Here is a 21,981-nt window from a genome sequence, read left to right as displayed (position 1 = left end):
CTAACGTTGTCTTACCTCTATTGTCTAGACTGTATCCCTCTCTTGTTGGTATTCCTCTGTGCATCGCAAACTCTCTCTCTCTCTGTGTCCCTTATGCCACTAACCACTGTCTCAATGGCTAACAGAGAGGTAACCGACAGGTCTGAGGTCTGTAGTACTATACCGGGATCAGTGAATCAGGTGAGGCTTTTATATCTGTTATCCCAGACTAGACCAATGTGGCTAATTATAGCACGGGGCATGGAAGTGCTGTTGTTTACTCTTAACTCGGCTCACAGAGTGTGTCTGTGTGTGTAAAGAGTTGAATGACAGGTGGGTCTTCAGCTAGGTGTTATATCTATGACATCAACTTGTTTTCTCTGTCATATCGGGGCTACAGTATAGTAATCAGTGTGTGTGTGTGTGTGTGTGTGTGTGTGGGTGTGTGTGTGTGTGTGTGTGTGTGTGTGTGTGTGTGTGTGTGTGTGTGTGTGTGTGTGTGTGTGTGTGTGTGTGTGTGTTTTTCAAATCAAATCAAATCAAATTTTATTTGTCAACTGCGCCGAATACAACAGGTGTAGACCTTATCGTGAAATGCTTACTTACAAGCCCTTAACCAACAGTGCAGTTGAAGCAATAGAGTTAAGAAAATATTTACTAAATAAAATTACAATTAAAAGTAACACAGTAGAGTTACATAACACCAAGGAGGCTATTTACATGGGGCACTGGTATGGAGTAAATGTTGAGGGGTACAGGTTAATAGAGGTCATTTGTACATGTAGGTACGGGTAAAGTGACTATGCATAGATGATAAACAGCGAGTAGCGGCAGTGTAAAAACAAAAAGTCTGGGTTGGCCATTTAATTAATTGTTCAGCAGTCTTATGGCTTGGGGGTAGAAGCTGTTAAGGAGCCTCTTGGACCTAGACTTGGCGCTTCGTTACCAATTGCGGTGCGGTAGCAGAGATAACAGTCTACGACTTGGGTGACTGGATTCTGTAACAATTTTTTGGGCCTTCCTCTGACACCGCCTGGTATATAGGGCTATATACGCTGAGCTGTAGTCAATGAACAGCATTCTCACATAGGTGTTCCTTTTGTTTAGGTGGAAAAGGGCAGTATGGAGTGCCATTGAGATTGCTTCATCTGTGACTCTGTTGGGGGTGGTATGCGAATTGGAGTGGGTCTAGGGTTTCCGGGATGATGGTGTTGATGTGAGCCGTGTGTGTGTGTGAGAGAGAGAGAGAGAGAGACTAACCACACATTGCAGCCCTAATGTATCATTTTCTCTCGTATTGACTGACCATATTTGAACTGTGAATGGTAACTCATGACGTGTACGTTACTGTACATCTGAATTGGGTTATTTCAGAGCTCATGCTAAGTACAGCACTGGGAACAGAAGTGATGTTGTTTACTGTAACTTGGCTCAGAGTGTGTCTGTGTGTGTGTGTAAAGAATGAGTGTAAGGTGGGGTTTTGGCTCGGTGTTATGTTGATATGTGAGGGTGAGAACTCAAGGGGCATGTGCGTTTAGAACAGGGGTGTCGGTGGGTTTTCTCTCCTACCTTGTACTTGATTGATCAATTAAAGTCATTGATTAGTTAGGACCTCCCCACACCTGGTTGTCTAGGTGTTAATTGAAAGGAAAGGAGCAACGAACCGCCCTTGCTGTCTCTGCCTGGCCGGTTCCCCTCTTTCCACTGGGATTCTCTGCCTCTAACCCTATTACAGGGACTGAGTCACTGGCTTGCTGGGGCTATCTCATGCCGTCCCTGGAAGGGGTGCGTCACCTGAGTGGGTTGATTCACTGATGTGGTCATCCTGTCTGGGTTGACGCCCCCCCTTGGGTTGTGCCATGGCAGAGATCTTTGTGGGCTATACTCAGCCTTGTCTCAGGATGGTAAATTGGTGGTTGAAGATATCCCTCTAGTGGTGTGGGGGCTGTGCTTTGGCAAAGTGGGTGGGGTTATATCCTTCCTGTTTGGCCCTGTCCGGGGGTGTCCTCGGATGGGGCCACAGTGTCTCCTGACCCCTCCTGTCTCAGCCTCCAGTATTTATGCTGCAGTAGTTTATGTGTTGGGGGGCTAGGGTCAGTTTGTTATATCTGGAGTACTTCTCCTGTCCTATTCGGTGTCCTGTGTGAATATAAGTGTGCGTTCTCTAATTCTCTCCTTCTCTCTTTCTTTCTCTCTCTCGGAGGACCTGAGCCCTAGGACCATGCCCCAGGACTACCTGACATGATGACTCCTTGCTGTCCCCAGTCCATCTGACCGTGCTGCTGCTCCAGTTTCAACTGTTCTGCCTTATTATTATACGACCATGCTGGTCATTTATGAACATTTGAACATCTTGGCCATGTTCTGTTATAATCTCCGCCCGGCACAGCCAGAAGAGGACTGGCCACCCCACATAGCCTGGTTCCTCTCTAGGTTTCTTCTTAGGTTTTGGCCTTTCTAGGGAGTTTTTCCTAGCCACCGTGCTTCTACACCTGCATTGCTTGCTGTTTGGGGTTTTAGGCTGGGTTTCTGTACAGCACTTTGAGATATCAGCTGATGTACGAAGGGCTATATAAATACATTTGATTTGAAATTTTATTTGAAAGCCTGCAGAAACTCGGCCCTCCAGGAAATAAGTTTGACACCCCTGATTTAGAACATATTGCTGGGACATGAAAATGATTTCTTTGTCATATTGGGGTTACAGTAAAATAATCAGGGACACACATACTATTCTGTTCCTGTCACGCCCTGATCTGTTTTCACCTGTTCTTGTGCTTGTCTCCACCCCCCTCCAGGTGTTGCCCATCTTCCCCACTTATCCCCTGGGTATTTATACCTGTGTTTGTATCTATTAGATGAAATTTCAATAAACATTTTTCTACAGCTGGCCATGCTTTCCACCTGGCTACCCCTACCCCGGTCAACAGCCTTGCGCTCTCCACAGCAACTCATCCAAACCTCCAACAAATCAGACCCCTACAAATCAGCCGGGCTAGACAATCTGGACCCTCTCTTTCTAAAATTATCTGCCGAAATTGTCGCAACCCCTATTACTAGCCTGTTCAACCCCTCTTTCGTATTGTCTGAGATTCCCATAGATTGGAAAGCTAGCGCGGTCATCCCCCTCCTCAAAGGGGGAGACACTATAGACCCAAACTGCTACAGGGACTATCTATTCTTGTCACGCCCTGGCCATAGAGAGGCTTTTTATTCTCTATTTTGGTTAGGCCAGGGTGTAACTAGGGTGGGCGTTCTATGTTCTTTTTCCTATGTTGTTGTATTTCTTTGTTTTTGGCCGGGTATGGTTCTCAATCAGGGACAGCTGTCTTTCGGTGTCTCTGATTGAGAACCATACTTAGGTAGCTCTTGCCCACGTGGGTTTTGTAGGTAGTTGTTTTCTGTTTTGTGTTTTTGCACCTGACAGGACTGTTTCGTTTTCGTTCATTCTCTCGTTATTTTGTTTTGTGTTCAGTTTAAATAAAAATAACATGAACACTTACCACGCTGCGCATTGGTCCGATCCTTCCTACTCCTCGTCAGAAGAGGAGGAAAACTGTTACAATTCTACCCTGCCTTTCTAAGGTCTTTGAAAGCCAAGTTAACAGATTACCGACCATTTCGAATCCCACAGTACCTTCTCCGCTATGCAATCTGGTTTCAGAGCTGGTCATGGGTGCACATGAGCCACGCTCAAGGTCCTAAACGATATCATAACCGCCATCGATAAGAGACAGTACTGTGCAGCTGTATTCATCCACCTGGCCAAGGCTTTCGACTCTGTCAATCACCACATTCTTATTGGCAGACTCAACAGCCTTGGTTTCTCAAATGATTGCCTCGCCTGGTTCACCAACTACTTCTCCGATAGAGTTCAGTATGTCAAATCGGAGGGCCCATTTTACGGAGCTCTGGCAGTCTCTATGGGGGTGACACAGGGTTCAATTCTCGGACTGACTCTCTTCTCTGTATACATCAATGATGTCGCTCTCGCTGATGGTGATTCTTTGATCCACCTCTATGCAGACGACACCATTCTGTATACCTCTGGCCCTTCTTTGGACACTGTGTTAACTAACCTCCAGATGAGCTTCAATACCATACAACTATCCTTCCGTGGCCTCCAACTGCTCTTAAATGCAAGTAAAACTAAATGCATGCTCTTCAACCGTTCGCTGCCCACACCTGCCCGCCCGTCCAGCATCACTACTCTGGACAGTTCTGACTTAGAATATGTGGACAACTACAAATACCTAGGTGTCTGATTATACTGTAAACTCTCCTTCCAGACTCACATTAAACATCTCCAATCCTGAATTAAATCTAGAATCGGCTACCTATTTCATGCTGCCAAACATACCCTCGTAAAACTGACCATCCTACCGATTCTCGACTTTGGCGATGTCATTTACAAAATAGCCTCCAACACTCTTCAACAAATTGGATGCAGTCTATCACAGTGCCATCCATTTTGTCACCAAAGCCCCATATACTACCCACCACTGCAACCTGTACGCTCTCGTTGGCTGGCCCTCGCTTCATACTCATCGCCAAACCCACTGGTTCCAGGTCATCTAAAAGTCTCTGCTAGGTAAAGCTCCGCCTTATCTCAGCTCACTGGTCATCATAGCAGCACCCACAAGTAGCACGCCCTCCAGCAGGTATATTTCACTGGTCATCCCCAAAGCCAATTCTTCCTTTGGCAGCCTCTCCTTCCAGTTCTCTGCTGCCAATGACTGGAACGAACTGCAAAAATATCTGAAGCTGGAGACTCTTACCTCCCTCACTAGCTTTAAGCAGCAGCTGTCAGAGCAGCTCACAGATCACTGCACCTGGACATAGCTCATCTGTAAATAGCCCATCCAATCTTCCTCATCCCCATACTCATACTGTATTTATTTATCTTGCTCCTTTGCACCCCAGTATCTCTACTTGCACATTCATCTTCTGCACATCTACCAATCCAGTGTGTAATTACTATGTTGTAATTACTTCGCCACCGTTGCCTATTTATAGCCTTACGTCTCTTATCCTACCTCATTTGGGCATGTTGTTTATAGATTCTTCTACTGTATCATTGATTGTATGTTTGTTTATTCCATGTGTAACTCCGTGTTGTTGTACGTGTCGAACTGCTGTGCTTTATCTTGTCCAGGTCGCAGTTGCAAATGAGAACTGGTTCTCAACTAGACTACCTGGTTAAATAAAGGTGAAATAAAAGATAAATAAATAAATGCCAGTGTGCAATCACAGCAACAAGATGTGTGATCTGTAGCCACAAGAAAAGGGCAACCAGTGAAGAACAAACAATATTGTAAATATTAGTTTATTTTCCCTTTTGTACTTTAACCATTTGCACATCGTTACAACACTGTAGACAGCCATAACGTGACATATGAATCGTCTCTTTACCTGTTGAAGCGTTTGTGATGTTTAGCGTTCATTTCTGTTTGTTCATTTGTCTATTATCTATTTCACTTGCTTTGGCAACATATGTTTGAGAAAGAGAGAGAGAGAGAGAGAGAGAGAGAGAGAGAGAGAACGTTGCGGCCCGATCCACCAGATATGTACCCTTTTTCTCTAATATTGACTGACCATGTGCCTTTCCTGTAACTGTGACTCATAACTCGTGACATGTAAGTTACTGTACACCTGAATAGGGTCATTTCACAGCTCATGGTCATGCATGTATGTCACAAACAAATGACATATGAAGGGAAAACTTCCCTTGTGACTTCTCGTAAAACAGCAAACTACTGCTGATTCTGTGTGCATAAAATACTTTTAGGGCAACATTTTAGGGGAAAAGTTTGGGTCTGCCAAACCGCACTTTGAATGGTGTCTCCAGGGAAGGCAAAGCATGAAAACATGACATGTTCCATGTTAAGATGGAGTCAGGGTGACATCACTCATCATATCATGAATAATTATTCTCATAATTTCAGCTTCCTTTGCTGCTATAGAGTCCAGCCACAATATCTAAGTCAAGCAGCGGCCAGATGAAAGAAGAAACTGTCGCTAAAATCCTCGTTGACACCAGTCTCTGCCTTTAATGTTGAAGCAAATGGAGTTTAATTGGTTCACTGCATTCCTTTTAACCTCCAAAGAGGCCCCTACACACAAACACACACACACACACACACACAGCTCTCAACACTAACCTTTCTTTAGTCGTGTTGAACTACGCCCCATATTGAGCCGATTAGACCCAGTGATGATGGGTGAGCCGAAATATGCAGAGTGCTGCGGTCACACTGCAATGGAAGGCCAGGCTACTGCTCTTCCCGTAAGCCTTGAATCAGGCAACAGTCTGCCTTCAGCAGCACTTTCAGTATTAACTGTACAAACCTGTCTCAGAAGGTGGTGAATAGCATACTTTTAGTGTGGACTTACAGTATCTCAATGTTGTTTTACTGTATATTTCTGTATATTTCTCCTCGGGTGAGTTGGTCACTGTTACTTAATAACAGATTTATCCATTTTAGGTGACTTTGTGATATAGGAGCCCATATGCGATTCTATGGAGTTTTGACAATGTATCACTTTTTACATTTTTCAGGCTTATATTTTGTCAATAGACAGTAGAAATAGACCCAGGAGTGAAGGTTCTGTCTCTAGGATCATCCTGCCTGATCAGCATGTATTGTATTTGCCCATCTCCTAGTGCTCTATGTATAGCCTTCAAGGTCAAAGTGCAGCTTTATTGAGTATACTGCAGTAGACAACTTGTAGGTCCCCATGTGAAAATAGCCTATCTGCAATATATGCTGTTCGGTAACACTTTACAATTTAGTAATATTTTGCTATAATCGGTGTAGTAACGCTGTAATTACTCTACTAACATGTACATTTGAGTTACTTAGTAAACGCTCTTATCCAAAGTGACTTACAATTAGTGCATTCATCTTAAGATAACTGGGTCAGACAATCCCATAGCAGTCGTAGCAAGTTCATTTTCCCTCAATAAGTACGGGATTCATTTAAGATACTCTTTGAAGAGGTAGGATTTCAGACGTTTTCGGGAGATGGGCAGGAACTTTGCTGTCCTAGCTACAAGGGGAAGCTCGTTCCACCATTGGGGTGCCAGGACAGAGAAAAGATTTGACTGGGCTGAGTGAGAGATGACGGGGTTGAATGGCCAAAAGACCAGATGTGGCAGAACGGAGTGCTCAGGTTGGGGTTTAATACATAACACATTGTAATAACATTGCTGATGAGTCATTTAAAGCAAGATTGCTGTTTTGGACTAATGGCGCCAACTACCCCTCACTGGGCAAGAAGGGTCAATATCAGGGGATATCTTTATCTACAGTGCCTTGCGAAAGTATTCGGCCCCCTTGAACTTTGCGACCTTTTGCCACATTTCAGGCTTTAAACATAAAGATATAAAACTGTATTTTTTTGTGAAGAATCAACAACAAGTGGGACACAATCATGAAGTGGAATGAGATTTATTGGATATTTCAAACTTTTTTAACAAATCAAAAACTGAAAAATTGGGCGTGCAAAATTATTCAGTCCCTTTACTTTCAGTGCAGCAAACTCTCTCCAGAAGTTCAGTGAGGATCTCTGAATGATCCAATGTTGACCTAAATGACTAATGATGATAAATACAATCCACCTGTGTGTAATCAAGTCTCCGTATAAATGCACCTGCACTGTGATAGTCTCAGAGGTCCGTTAAAAGCGCAGAGAGCATCATGAAGAACAAGGAACACACCAGGCAGGTCCGAGATACTGTTGTGAAGAAGTTTAAAGCCGGATTTGGATACAAAAAGATTTCCCAAGCTTTAAACATCCCAAGGAGCACTGTGCAAGCGATAATATTGAAATGGAAGGAGTATCAGACCACTGCAAATCTACCAAGACCTGGCCGTCCCTCTAAACTTTCAGCTCATACAAGGAGAAGACTGATCAGAGATGCAGCCAAGAGGCCCATGATCACTCTGGATGAACTGCAGAGATCTACAGCTGAGGTGGGAGACTCTGTCCATAGGACAACAATCAGTCGTATATTGCACAAATCTGGCCTTTATGGAAGAGTGGCAAGAAGAAAGCCATTTCTTAAAGATATCCATACAAAGTGTCGTTTAAAGTTTGCCACAAGCCACCTGGGAGACACACCAAACATGTGGAAGAAGATGCTCTGGTCAGATGAAACCAAAATTTTTGGCAACAATGCAAAACGTTATGTTTGGCGTAAAAGCAACACAGCTCATCACCCTGAACACACCATCCCCACTGTCAAACATGGTGGTGACAGCATCATGGTTTGGGCCTGCTTTTCTTCAGCAGGGACAGGGAAGATGGTTCAAATTGATGGGAAGATGGATGGATGGAGCCAAATACAGGACCATTCTGGAAGAAAACCTGATGGAGTCTGCAAAAGACCTGAGACTGGGACGGAGATTTGTCTTCCAACAAGACAATGATCCAAAACATAAAGCAAAATCTACAATGGAATGGTTCAAAAATAAACATATCCAGGTGTTAGAATGGCCAAGTCAAAGTCCAGACCTGAATCCAATCGAGAATCTGTGGAAAGAACTGAAAACTGCTGTTCACAAATGCTCTCCATCCAACCTCACTGAGCTCGAGCTGTTTTGCAAGGAGGAATGGGAAAATGTTCAGTCTCTCGATGTGCAAAACTGATAGAGACATACCCCAAGCGACTTATAGCTGTAATCGCAGCAAAAGGTGGCGCTACAAAGTATTAACTTAAGGGGGCTGAATAATTTTGCACGCCCAATTTTCAGTTTTTGATTTGTTAAAAAAGTTTGAAATATCCAATAAATGTCGTTCCACTTCATGATTGTGTCCCACTTGTTGTTGATTCTTCACAAAAAAATACAGTTTTATATCTTTATGTTTGAAGCCTGAAATGTGGCAAAAGGTCGCAAAGTTCAAGGGGGCCAAATACTTTCGCAAGGCACTGTATATATATCCGGATACCTTACATTTGATTAAATATAAGGAGTAGACATTCTCCAGACACGTGTGTCCTTAATTTCATATATGGAGCTAGGATATTCTCCGTAATGGGACAGTTTCTACATGCATCCAATCTGGACCTCAGAAATCTCACTGATACCATATTTATCAAGTTTTAGGTACGAACCAAGTGCAGACTGTGTTGAAGTAACAATGTTTATTGTAACAACAGGGGCAGGCAAACGACAGGTCAAGGCAGGCAGGGGTCGATAAGCCAAGGTACAGGATGGCAGGCAGGCCCAGGGTCAGGGGCAGGCAGAGTGGTCAAGCAGGTGGGCTCAGAGTCAGGACAGGCAATGGTCAAAACCAGAAGGACGAGAAAAAGAGATACTGGGGAACAGCAGGAGCTGAGACAAAACGCTGGTTGACTTGAATAAACAAGACAAACTGGCAACAGACAAACATTCAGGGGATAACGGGGAAGATGGGCGTCACCTGGAGGAGGGTGGAGACAAGCACAAGGACAGGTGAAACAGATCAGGGCATGACAATATGAGTACAGTTGGAAGTCTGAAGTTTACATACACCTTAGCCAAATACATTTAAACTCAGTTTTCACAATTCCTGACATTTAATCCTAGTAAAGAATCCCTGTCTTAGGTCAGGTAGGACTTTATTTTAAGAATGTGAAATCTCACAATAATAGTAGAGAATGATTTATTTCAGATTTTTTCATTACATTCCCAGTGGGTCAGAAGTTTACATACACTCAATTAGAATTTGGTAGCAATGCTTTTCAATTCTTTAACTTGGATCAAAAGTTGCGGGTACCCTTCCACAAGCTTCCCACAATAGGTTGGGTAAATTTTAGCCCATTTCTCCTGACAGAGCTGGTGTAACTGAGTCAGGTTTGTAGGCCTCCTTGCTCGCACACGTTTTTTCAGTTCTGCCAACAATTTTTCTATTGGATTGAGGTCAGGGCTTTGTGATGGCCACTCCAATACCTTGACTTTGTTGTCCTTAAGCCATTTTGCCACAAGTTTTGAAGTATGCTTGGGGTCATTGTCCATTTGGAAAACCTCATTTGCGACCCAGCTTTAACTTCCTGACTGATGTCTTGAGATGTTGCTTCAATATATCCACATAATTTTCCTTCCTCATGAAGCCATCTATTTTGTGACGTGCCCCACAAGATGAGGCTGCCATCCCCGTGCTTCACGGTTGGGATGGTTTTCTTCGGGCTTGCAAGTCGACCGCACACCATTTATGAACTCATTTGTGGCGCCCAAATTCAAAAATGACAGTTGGAACTCAGCAGAAAATAAGTGATTATTGGTGCTATAGGCTACCAGATACAGGGCTTTTCCTTGCAGTTTGCGAGTGCCCATGCAGATTGCATACAAAAAGTTAGCTGGTGTCCGAAACAATTATATGGATTTATTATTTGTCCAAATATTGAACATGTCCTGAAAACACAAATAACTCAAACATTATTTAGCATATCTAAAATCATATCAAGTACCTGATATGGACCTCAGTCAGGAGCATATGCAGTGTATTGAGAAAACATACTAAGTAGGCCTACTGTCAGTATTTGTCATCCTATAGAGAAAATAAGATGTACAAATATGCCTACATCAGGATGTCTAATGAGTCAATATCTGGCCCTACCATGTGTGATATCCTGGAGGGAATCCCAAAATGATTTGTGCATGAAAGAAATATATGGATTTCACATTTGACAAATTATTGAGCGTGTGCTGAAATCTCAGAAATAGTCCTTATTTTCAGCATATCGAAAAGCCTATCAAGATCCGGATATTGAACTCAGCCAAGAGAAGCATATCTGGAATCAATAGAGCTTATTATCTTGAATGTGCTGAGAAAACACACTTATGTGATGTATTCCGTCTGTATTTTGTCAACACGGAGAGAGACAATAGGATGTCACATATCTCAGGATATTAATGTGTCCATATTTGGCCATAGGAAATGTCCATGTGTGATGTTCAGAGTAATCCCAATATGATATATGTCTAAAAGACACATCTGGGTTCAGAATTTGTCAGGATATGGTGCAAATCCACAAAACTCTAAATGGATGCATTGGAAATGGCCTGTAATTATCTAGAATATCAAAAACGTGTCATGTAAAAGATCTTCCTTAATATGGACCCTTTTCGCCCAGTGCCTGTGTTGCTCCATGTCCACCTCCTGTTTACTTCTCTGCTTTGAAGCTGTTACGGGAACAAGATCAGTATGATTCAGTATTGCATGACTTTCACATTCAAAGACCAGACTGATCCCAGCCAGCACATAACATTCTGAAAGCCATATGTTTCTTAGAACTTGGTTGTCATTGGTTATTTTTTACATACAACCTTCCCACAACTTTCTGGGGATGGTGCAGGATAGTTACTTGGCTTTGGAACATTTCCAGCACTTTTAAGGAACTTCACAACAACAACAAAAACATTTTTTGGGGGTTTTTTATTACTTTAACGGAATGTTAAACTTAAATTACAGGTTGTAATGCAACAAAATAAGAACAATGCCAAGGGGAGTGAATACTTTTGCAAGGCGCTGTAGACCGCCATCACAAACCATGTTGGTGATAACATCTCTTTTTATCTTTTGTGGCTTGTTTTTCCATATGAAGTTGTACAACAGCCTATCTAAGGTACAGCAAGTGGATTTAGGAATGTCAATATAGATGAAAAAAGATAGGATGCACGAGATAGCCCCTCAGCCTTGGAAGAAAGCACCCTTCCACAAAGACCACAATCCCTCCTTAAACTTGAGGATATTTTTTTTTTATTCAGCTACAGGGTTCAAATTAAGATCATTCACAACCTTAAGATTTTTTGTGGTCTTTACACAACGAGGTAGGTTACAGTATCTTTTCAGAGATGTTACAATCCTTTCAGAACAAATATCTCACATTTAGAAATATTTAATACCAAACCTGAGATTTTGGAAAACTGCTTCACAATATCCAAGGCTAATCCAGCTTGCGACACATTTTTCAAAACAAAGTGAGGTGTTATAGTTGTGTATTTCATGGAGTTATCAGAATTGCTCAATCCAAGATTCAAGACTTCGTGATTTTCAGCTAAAATTATTGTACAGAATTCTTGCCACCAACAAAATGTTGAATATTTGAGGGCATACAATCATCGCAGCTTTGTAGATTTTGTTGTGAGGATACAGATTAAATGGACCATTTGTGTTGGTATTGCCCTCAGGTAGCCAGAAACATCTGGTCTCAGGTTCAGGAAGGGCTGAAAAAGCACAAGGTTAATATAACATTTCCCCTAGAAATAGCATTGTTGGGAGATCTGAAGAGACCTGGTCAGTCAATTACTAATATACTAATACTCTTAGTAAAAGTATTTATCAACAACTGGCAATCTGTGGATTCTATTTGATTAGATAGATTCAAATTGTATGTTAAACATCCCAGCATAGTGATGGCCAGGAGAGATAGGTGGGATGGGCTGAGGGAAGCTGAGGGTTGGGATAGAATAACGATCAAAGATAAAAGTACAAAAATAAAGTCAAAATAAAACAAAAAGTATGTTTGAATGACACTGAAGGGCAACGTGGTTACAGCTAATGCCGGTTTTCCTGAGGCTGATACCGCTCAGGTGTTTGTACACATGCATATACACACAATTTAATTGAAACACACACACGTGCACATACATGGACACACACAAGACATACACACATGTAAATAGTGCCATACATGCAGTCAAACATATTTTAATTTGATTTCATTTCATTTCATTCATTTAATTTGAGCTTTTCGGGGGATTTTGAGAGGGATCTTGGAGGGCTGGTGCCCTGGCGGTTGGGAGCTTGGGCCGTTGCCTTATAGGTCGCTGGTTCGGGTTCCTGTTTTGACCTTGTGGGAGATCTGCCGATGTGCCCTTGAGCAGGGCGTTGACCCTGTTGCTTCTGTGGGTCTCTCTGGATTGGAGTCTGTTAGATGACTGAATGTAATGTAATGTGCGGCAAGTAGATTGTATATTTTAATATCCAATAAAAAAATATATAAATATAAGAAATAATTGTTCTATGTACGTTCTCCAACTGGTTTGATGTTGGGAATGTTTTCAAATAGTTAAGAAACAGCGTTCTTTAGTAGCAATTTCAGTAATTCAGCACAATGGTTTCTAAGGGTTTCCTCATTGTTCTATTTAAAGTAATGTTCTCAAATTGTTCCCAGAACGTTAAGAAAACGTTCCATCAAAACCACATGAAAACTGTAGTAAGAATGTTCTCAGCATTAACAAAACACGCTCTATCCTCTATCTTGTAAAGTGTGTTCATGTGTGTTGGCCGTGCCTACTAATTGGCCACACCTGGTCTTAATGAGTGCATGTTTCCTTCGAAACGGAAATATCACATTTACATAAGTATTCAGACCCTTTGTTCTGTACTTTGTTGAAGCACCTTTGGCAGCAACTACAGCCTCGAGTCTTCTTGGGTATGACGCCACAAGCTTGGCACACCTGCATTTGGGGAGTTTCTGCCATTCTTCTCGGCAGATCCTGTCAAGCTCTGTCAGGTTGGATTGGGAGCGTCACTGCACAGCTAGATGCAGGTCTTTCCAGAGATGTTTGTTCGGCTTCAAGTCTGGGCTCTGGCTGGTCCACTCAAGGACATTCAGAGCCTTGTCCTGAAACCACTCCTGCATTGTCTTGGTTGTGTGCTTAGGGTCGTTGCCCTGTTGGAAGGTGAACCTTCGTCCCAGTCTGAGGTCCTGAGCACTCTGGAGTAGGTTTTCATCAAGGATCTCTCTGTACTTTGCTCCGTTCATCTTTCCCTCGATCCTGACTAATCTCCCAGTCCCTGCCACTGAAAAACATCACCACAGCATGATGCTGCCACCACCATGTTTCACTGTAGGGATGGTGCCAGGTTTCCTCTAAATGTAACGATTGGTATTCAGTCCAAAGCGTTCAATCTTGGTTTCATCAGACCAGATAAAAAAAATTCTCATGGTCTTTAAGGTGCCTTTGGCAAACTCCAAGTGGGCTATCATGTAGCTTTTACTGAGGAGTGGCTTTCATCTGGCCACTCTACCACAAAGGCTTGATTGGTGGAGTGCTGCAGAGATGGTTGTCCTTCTGGCAGGTTCTCCCATCTCCACAGAGGAATTCTAGAGCTCTGTCAGAGTGACCATCGGGTTCTTGGTCACCTCCCCGATCAAGGCCCTTCTCCTCCCATTGCTCCATTTGGCTATTGGGGACCTTCAATGCTCAAAAATGTTTTGGTACCCTTCCCCAGATCTGTGCCTCAACACAATCCTGTGTTCGGAGCTCTACAGACAATTCCTTCGACTTCATGGCTTGGTTTTTGCTCTGACATGCATTGTCAACTGTGGCACCTTATATAAACAGGCATGTGCCTTTCCAAATCATGTCAAATCAATTGAATTTACCACAGGTGGACTCCAATGAAGTTGCCAAAACATCTCAAGGATGATCAATGGAAACAGGATGCACCTGAGCTCAATTTCGAGTCTCATAGCAAAGGAATTGAATAATTATGTAAATAAGGTATTTCTGGTTTTTATTTGTATTAAATTTGCAAACATTTCTAAAAACCTGTTTTTGCGTTGTCATTGTGGGGTATTGTGTGTTGATTGATGAGGGAAAACATTCATTTAATCAATTTTAGAATAAGGCTGTAACGTAACAAAATGTGGGAAAAAGTCAAGGGGTCTGAATACTTTCCGAATGCCCTGTAGTAATAATTCAATTGGAAATAGTGTTACAGTTCACCCTTCCATTGGGGCTCCCGAGTGGCGCAGCAGTCTAAACTCTGCTTCTCAGTGCTAGAGGCATTGGTTCGATTACAGGCTGTGTCACAACCAGCTGTGATTGGGAGTCCCATAGGGAGGCGCACAATTGGCCCAGCGTCGTCCGGGTTAGGGTCTGGCCGGGGTAAACTGACATTGTAAATAAGAATTTGTTCTTAACTGGCTTGCCTAGTTACATAAAGGTTCAATTTAAAAAACTGTAAAAATCAATTGACCTTTAATTGCAAATCGTTCAACACCCCCATTGTCACAGCTTTTACAACACCCCCTCACTGACTAACAGGGCTAACAGGCTCCTGGTAATCAAGACAGATTAATGCATTCAAAGACAGACTGTGACCTTAATCTAAACTCATCAAATGACTCTGTCCCATTGAACCCACTCGTAATCTAACCTCCGAGATCAATTGTAACATGCTGCCCTGAAGTCAAGGTGTTTTTATTAATCATATAATATGCTATCCTCTGGAATCAAAAGTATTTTAAAAACCTCAAAATGAATTAATAAACAGTCTAGCAAAATGCAGCAAATTCAGGTACATGACAGATGCTAAATGACAATGTTACTTCTTTTTGTTTACAGTAGCCTAGCTAGTTACATTAGATGTCCTGTTTATGTTTTCCAATCAATCCCCTTACAGGGTGACAGAGACACTTTGGTAACCCCTCTCTAAGCAGGGCTATACTCAACATGTGTACCAGCAATAACATCCTAATGTGGTCCTATTTAAAGGCCCATTTCCTCATCACCAGGGCCAGATATAGACATGTGGATTAAGGCCAGGTCAGGAAGAGTGACTCCTGATGGATAATAATAGGATAACAGGCTAGGTGTTGGTCACACAGGTAATAGCTAGACAGGACAACACAGTCTGAAGTGAAATTATCGAATTGCCCAGAGGGAGGGAGGGTGGTGCTCAGAGTTCCTCCTGAATCCACTTGTAGTCTAGAGAAACAGTCACCGGTAAGAAGCCTAGTTCTATAAACCTGGTCCCTGTACTAGACAGTATGTACTGATAACAACCAAGTCATCATGCTGTGTAGGTGATTCATGTTGAATCACTGGAACCAAGCTTCCTGCCATCCAGGACCTCTATACCAGGCGGTGTCAGAGGAAGGCCCTAAAGATTGTCAAAGATTCCAGCCACCCTAGTCATAGACTGTTCTCTCTGCTACCGCACAGCAAGTGGTACCGGAGCGCCAAGTCTAGGTCCAAGAGGCTTCTAAACAGCTTATACCCCCAGTCCATAAGACTCCTGAATACCTAATCAAATGGCTACCCAGACTATTTGCATTGTCCCCCCCCCCCCTCCTTTACACTGCTGCTACTCTCTGTTGTCATCTATACGTAGTCACTTTACTAACTCTACCTACATGTACATAAACTAACCAGTCCCCCCCCCCTCCTTTACACTGCTGCTACTCTCTGTTGTCATCTATACGTAGTCACTTTACTAACTCTACCTACATGTACATAAACTAACCAGTCCCCCCCCCCTCCTTTACACTGCTGCTACTCTCTGTTGTCATCTATACGTAGTCACTTTACTAACTCTACCTACATGTACATAAACTAACCAGTTCCCCCCCCCCCCCCCTCCTTTACACTGCTGCTACTCTCTGTTGTTATCATTTATACATAGTCACTTTACTAACTCTACCTACATGTACGTATTGCCTCAACTAACCAGTCCCCCCCCCCCCTCCTTTACACTGCTGCTACTCTCTGTTGTCATCTATACATAGTCACTTTACTAACTCTACCTACATATACATCAACAACCGGTGCCCCCGCATGTTGACTCTGTACTGGTACCCCACTGTATATAATCTCGCTATTGTTATTTTACTGCTACTCTTTAATTAGTTGTTACTTTTATTTCTTATTCTTATCCTTACTTTTTTAAACTGCATTGTTGGTTAGGGGCTCGTAAGTCAGCATTTCACTGTAAGGTCTACACCTGTTGTATTCGGGGCATGTGACAAATCCAATTTGATTTTTAGGCCTTTCTATAGCAGGTGAACACACGTATCTGAGACCAGGCTAAAGTTAGGTTTCCTAATAAACAGGCTCACACAGGACATAACATTTGTTTGACCTGACCATCATGATCTATTGAATAGTTCATCCCCATTTAATGCATTATTTCTAGCCACGTTGGTGAACATACAGAACTTAGCTGAAGTGTGGCTCTATTGACTGTCACTGTGCTGCCATCTGTTGATAACCAGGATAATAACACTGTGAATAGTGTAGGGAGTCTGTAGATACATTAGAGAGTTAGTCATATTTCATGGTCATTTCAATGCTGTCAAAATCGAGAGATGATTTGAGACTCCAGTGCAAGATTAGAAAGTTTTTGTTGTTGTTGCCATTTTTGCATTGTAATTTCTATTCCCATGCTGAAGAGAAGTGAATTTACATGAAAATACAGCAACATTGTTTCCAAGACTTGGTAGCCTAGTAGCGACAGGTAGCAGGTAGCCTAGTAGCGACAGGTAGCAGGTAGCCTAGTAGCGACAGGTAGCAGGTAGCCTAGTGGCGACAGGTAGCAGGTAGCCTAGTAGCGACAGGTAGCAGGTAGCCTAGTAGCGACAGGTAGCAGGTAGCCTAGTAGCGACAGGTAGCAGGTAGCCTAGTGGCGACAGGTAGCAGGTAGCCTAGTAGCGACAGGTAGCAGGTAGCCTAGTAGCGACAGGTAGCAGGTAGCCTAGTAGCGACAGGTAGCAGGTAGCCTAGTAGCGACAGGTAGGAGGTAGCCTAGTAGCGACAGGTAGCAGGTAGCCTAGTAGCGACAGGTAGCAGGTAGCCTAGTAGCGACAGGTAGGAGGTAGCCTAGTAGCGACAGGTAGCAGGTAGCCTAGTGGCGACAGGTAGCAGGTAGCCTAGTAGCGACAGGTAGCAGGTAGCCTAGTAGCGACAGGTAGCAGGTAGCCTAGTAGCGACAGGTAGCAGGTAGCCTAGTAGCGACAGGTAGGAGGTAGCCTAGTAGCGACAGGTAGGAGGTAGCCTAGTAGCGACAGGTAGGAGGTAGCCTAGTAGCGACAGGTAGCAGGTAGCCTAGTAGCGACAGGTAGCAGGTAGCCTAGTAGCGACAGGTAGCAGGTAGCCTAGTAGCGACAGGTAGGAGGTAGCCTAGTAGCGACAGGTAGCAGGTAGCCTAGTAGCGACAGGTAGGAGGTAGCCTAGTAGCGACAGGTAGCAGGTAGCCTAGTAGCGACAGGTAGCAGGTAGCCTAGTAGCGACAGGTAGCAGGTAGCCTAGTAGCGACAGGTAGCAGGTAGCCTAGTAGCGACAGGTAGCAGGTAGCCTAGTAGCGACAGGTAGCAGGTAGCCTAGTAGCGACAGGTAGCAGGTAGCCTAGTAGCGACAGGTAGCAGGTAGCCTAGTAGCGACAGGTAGCAGGTAGCCTAGTAGCGACAGGTAGGAGGTAGCCTAGTAGCGACAGGTAGCAGGTAGCCTAGTAGCGACAGGTAGCAGGTAGCCTAGTAGCGACAGGTAGCAGGTAGCCTAGTAGCGACAGGTAGGAGGTAGCCTAGTAGCGACAGGTAGCAGGTAGCCTAGTAGCGACAGGTAGCAGGTAGCCTAGTAGCGACAGGTAGCAGGTAGCCTAGTGGCGACAGGTAGCAGGTAGCCTAGTGGCGACAGGTAGCAGGTAGCCTAGTAGCGACAGGTAGGAGGTAGCCTAGTGGCGACAGGTAGCAGGTAGCCTAGTAGCGACAGGTAGCAGGTAGCCTAGTGGCGACAGGTAGCAGGTAGCCTAGTAGCGACAGGTAGCAGGTAGCCTAGTGGCGACAGGTAGCAGGTAGCCTAGTGGCGACAGGTAGCAGGTAGCCTAGTAGCGACAGGTAGCAGGTAGCCTAGTGGCGACAGGTAGCAGGTAGCCTAGTAGCGACAGGTAGCAGGTAGCCTAGTGGCAACAGGTAGCAGGTAGCCTAGTGGCGACAGGTAGCAGGTAGCCTAGTGGCGACAGGTAGCAGGTAGCCTAGTGGCGACAGGTAGCAGGTAGCCTAGTAGCGACAGGTAGCAGGTAGCCTAGTGGCAACAGGTAGCAGGTAGCCTAGTGGCGACAGGTAGCAGGTAGCCTAGTGGCGACAAGTAGCAGGTAGCCTAGTAGCGACAGGTAGCAGGTAGCCTAGTGGCGACAGGTAGCAGGTAGCCTAGTGGCGACAGGTAGCAGGTAGCCTAGTGGCGACAGGTAGCTGGTAGCATAGTGGTTAGAGAGTTGGGCCAGTGAGCCTAAAGGTTGGTGGATCGAATCCCCGAGCTGACAAGGTAGAAATCTGTTGTTCTGCCCGTGAACAAGGCAGTTAACCCACTGTTCCTAGGCTGTCATTGTAAATAAGAATTTGTTCTTAACTGACTTGCCTGGTTACATTTTGTTTTTAATTGGTTGGTAAATAACAAACATCATGAAAGTTCTTAGAGTTTATAAAACAAACCGCATTCACAGAAGTGCATTCTTACCTAGCATCTTCAAATTGCTTAGTGAGCTATACACCTTGAGTATATAGTACGCTATACTAGGTACAGTACTGTAATAGTATAAAAGGGATTTGAATGGATTCGTCACTAGATGGCAGTATTGTTAATAATTTCGCATTAACAGTGATTTCGGGCCATTCAGTTAACACGACCAAGAAGAAAGCCAGGCTGGTCGGTCACCCGTGATACAAGTCAGTATTCAACACCTCTCCATCAGAAAGCATGTCTTGATTCAACATAAACACTGCATGTCTCAGAATGCTGCGTATGGTATACAAATAAACATCCTTTTGACATCATTAAGTGACATGACTGTTGAATAATCACTAACACTAGTCACTTAACAGGTAACACTAATCAGGTTACATTTTTGAATGTATTCTGAAAAAAAACGATAGAACCGGTTATAACAGAAGCTTATGGACTCCTTGGCCATCTTATGTTGTATCACTTTTATAAAGACTTTATTAATGCATATTTTATTCTAATAGCTGAATCTCTTACGTGTGTCATGTTTCTTATTGCAATGCTAAATACATGCTGTATTCTATTGATACAATGTAAACCTCCATAGAATGTATAGAATTCACCACTCCACTTCGATGGTATATTTTCCCACCAGTACTTCACTGATGACACTCTCCGTCTGTACTTCATGTGTAGTTCTTAACGCAGAACACCCTTCTATACACACACACACACACACACACACACACACACACACACACACACACACACACACACACACACACACACACACACAAACACACACACACAAACACACACACACACACACACACACACACTGAATCTCATTCACTCTCGTGTTCTCTCTCACACAAACACACACACACACACTCCCCCTCACCCTTCTTCCCTTCTAACTCTAAAGACCATAACCTAATTGATTCTCATTTTCATTATGTTCTCCCAGGGTCTCTCTCTCTCCATCTCCCAGCGAACAACAAAACCCGAGGAGACAGAACAGAACAGTCTGCCTCTCACACTGTGAGGATGACACAACCCTCCCCCTAAAGAGGAAGAAATAGAGGGTCTGCTTTGATGTCCCACCCCCGCAAAGCAAAGGTCAAAATAATAAATGTAGGTCCAATTGAAGGGTATGCAGGGGGGGGACAAAAGGCTCCAAAAGGGGGGCGAACGGTGTATTTTGGTCAGGCAGTCCCTCACAGTCCCTCACAGTGTACTAAAGGCATGATGAATTCATAGAATCAGGCATAACCAAAGACGGAGTAGCAGGGGTCCTCACGGAGAGAATAGGGTTTTTTAACTGGGCAGACGGGCCTGGCTCCTGCATCCTACTCTTTTTGTAGGCCATCAGTCTTTCTTTCATCCCCTCTTTCTTTCTCTCGCTCTCTGTCTGTTTCTCCTTTGCTCGCTTAACCTCTCAGAGACACACTCTCTCTCTCTCACACACACACACAAACACACATACACACACTCTCTGACACACACACACAAATTATCTCTCTCTCACACACACATACAACAGACACCCTTTCTGTCACACACACAAACTCTCACACATAAAACACACTCTTTCTGATACACACACTTATTCTCTCACTCTCTCTCTTACACACAAACACACAGACACTCTCTCTCTCACACACACACACACTCTGGTACACACATATTCTCGCTCACTCACTCTCTCTCTCTCTTACAAACACACACACACACACAACAGATGCTCTCACACACACACAACAGACACTCTTTCACACACACACACACACACATTCTCTCTCTGAAACACACACATTCTCTCTCACTCGCTCTCTTACACACACACACACACACACACACACACACACACACACACACACACACACACACACACACACACACACACACACACACACACACACACACACACACACACACACACACACACACACAACAGAACGTGTTTTCCCTTTTTCACTTGTTTGGCTTCTGCATCACCTCTTCACCTCTATTGAAAGGCATAATTAGAGGCACTGATGAATCACAGAGCCATCCCATAGACAGGCCCCATCAGCTGCAGCAGCTGCTGCATGTCACATTGTGGCCATTGTGGTTCACAACAAGTCACTTTCGTTTATGTCAGTCTTTGAGGAACCAGGGACTATGTCATTTAAATATGAGCAAGTTTGGTGCAGGTAGTGTTTGATTGGATTAAAAAAGCATATTAATTTATATTTTCATTAAAACATTTTTGTCAATGATTGAACGGTTGAATGATTTAACCAATCATACATATTAATGGTTTTATTTCATCTGTAGGCCTAGATATCGTTTTTCAACAAATATTGCATGACATATCTATATGAGTATCACAAGCTGATTTAGGGTATACCACACCAATTCGGTCTCAAAGTCAATATAAACAATACTTTGTAGTTATTAAATGTGCATAGAACATTTTGTGGAATTCAATATAGTAGGCCAATACATTTTTCCCATGTGAGAAGTAAATAAACTGCGTCAACATGTGTAAAACTGTTGATCTAACTGTGTGGGGCATACAGTAGGCATATAGACAGTGCTACGTTGGGACACTACAGCCTGACCTTTTGATGTTTTTATTAGAGGCCTACCCATCTAAAAACGTTCACCTTTACAGTAACATATCAGAGTTCATGTGTAAAATATTCATTCCCTTTAATTATTCCCAACATCTCTCAGACACATTTAATATGAGGCGCATCATCGAGTCTCCAATTTCCTCTGGAGGATGCAACCAGTACCGAAT

General features: G+C 43.5%; 1 protein-coding gene across 1 annotated transcript in view; it reads left to right on the top strand.

The window, feature by feature from the left end:
- The first annotated feature begins 21,751 nt into the window (after nt 1-21,751).
- The window catches only part of LOC109865194 (neuronal vesicle trafficking-associated protein 1-like), a 6,944-nt gene continuing 6,714 nt past the window's right edge, over nt 21,752-21,981 (top strand). The window contains exon 1 of the mRNA XM_031800010.1: nt 21,752-21,981. This exon is cut by the window's right edge and continues 120 nt beyond it. The gene's annotated coding sequence lies outside the window, so the exon portion shown is untranslated.

The sequence above is a fragment of the Oncorhynchus kisutch genome, linkage group LG20, assembly GCF_002021735.2.
Source record: "Oncorhynchus kisutch isolate 150728-3 linkage group LG20, Okis_V2, whole genome shotgun sequence".
Taxonomy (NCBI): Eukaryota; Metazoa; Chordata; class Actinopteri; order Salmoniformes; family Salmonidae; genus Oncorhynchus; species Oncorhynchus kisutch.
Note: the sequence above shows the minus strand (reverse complement) of the source record. Positions and strands in the feature narration are given on the sequence as shown.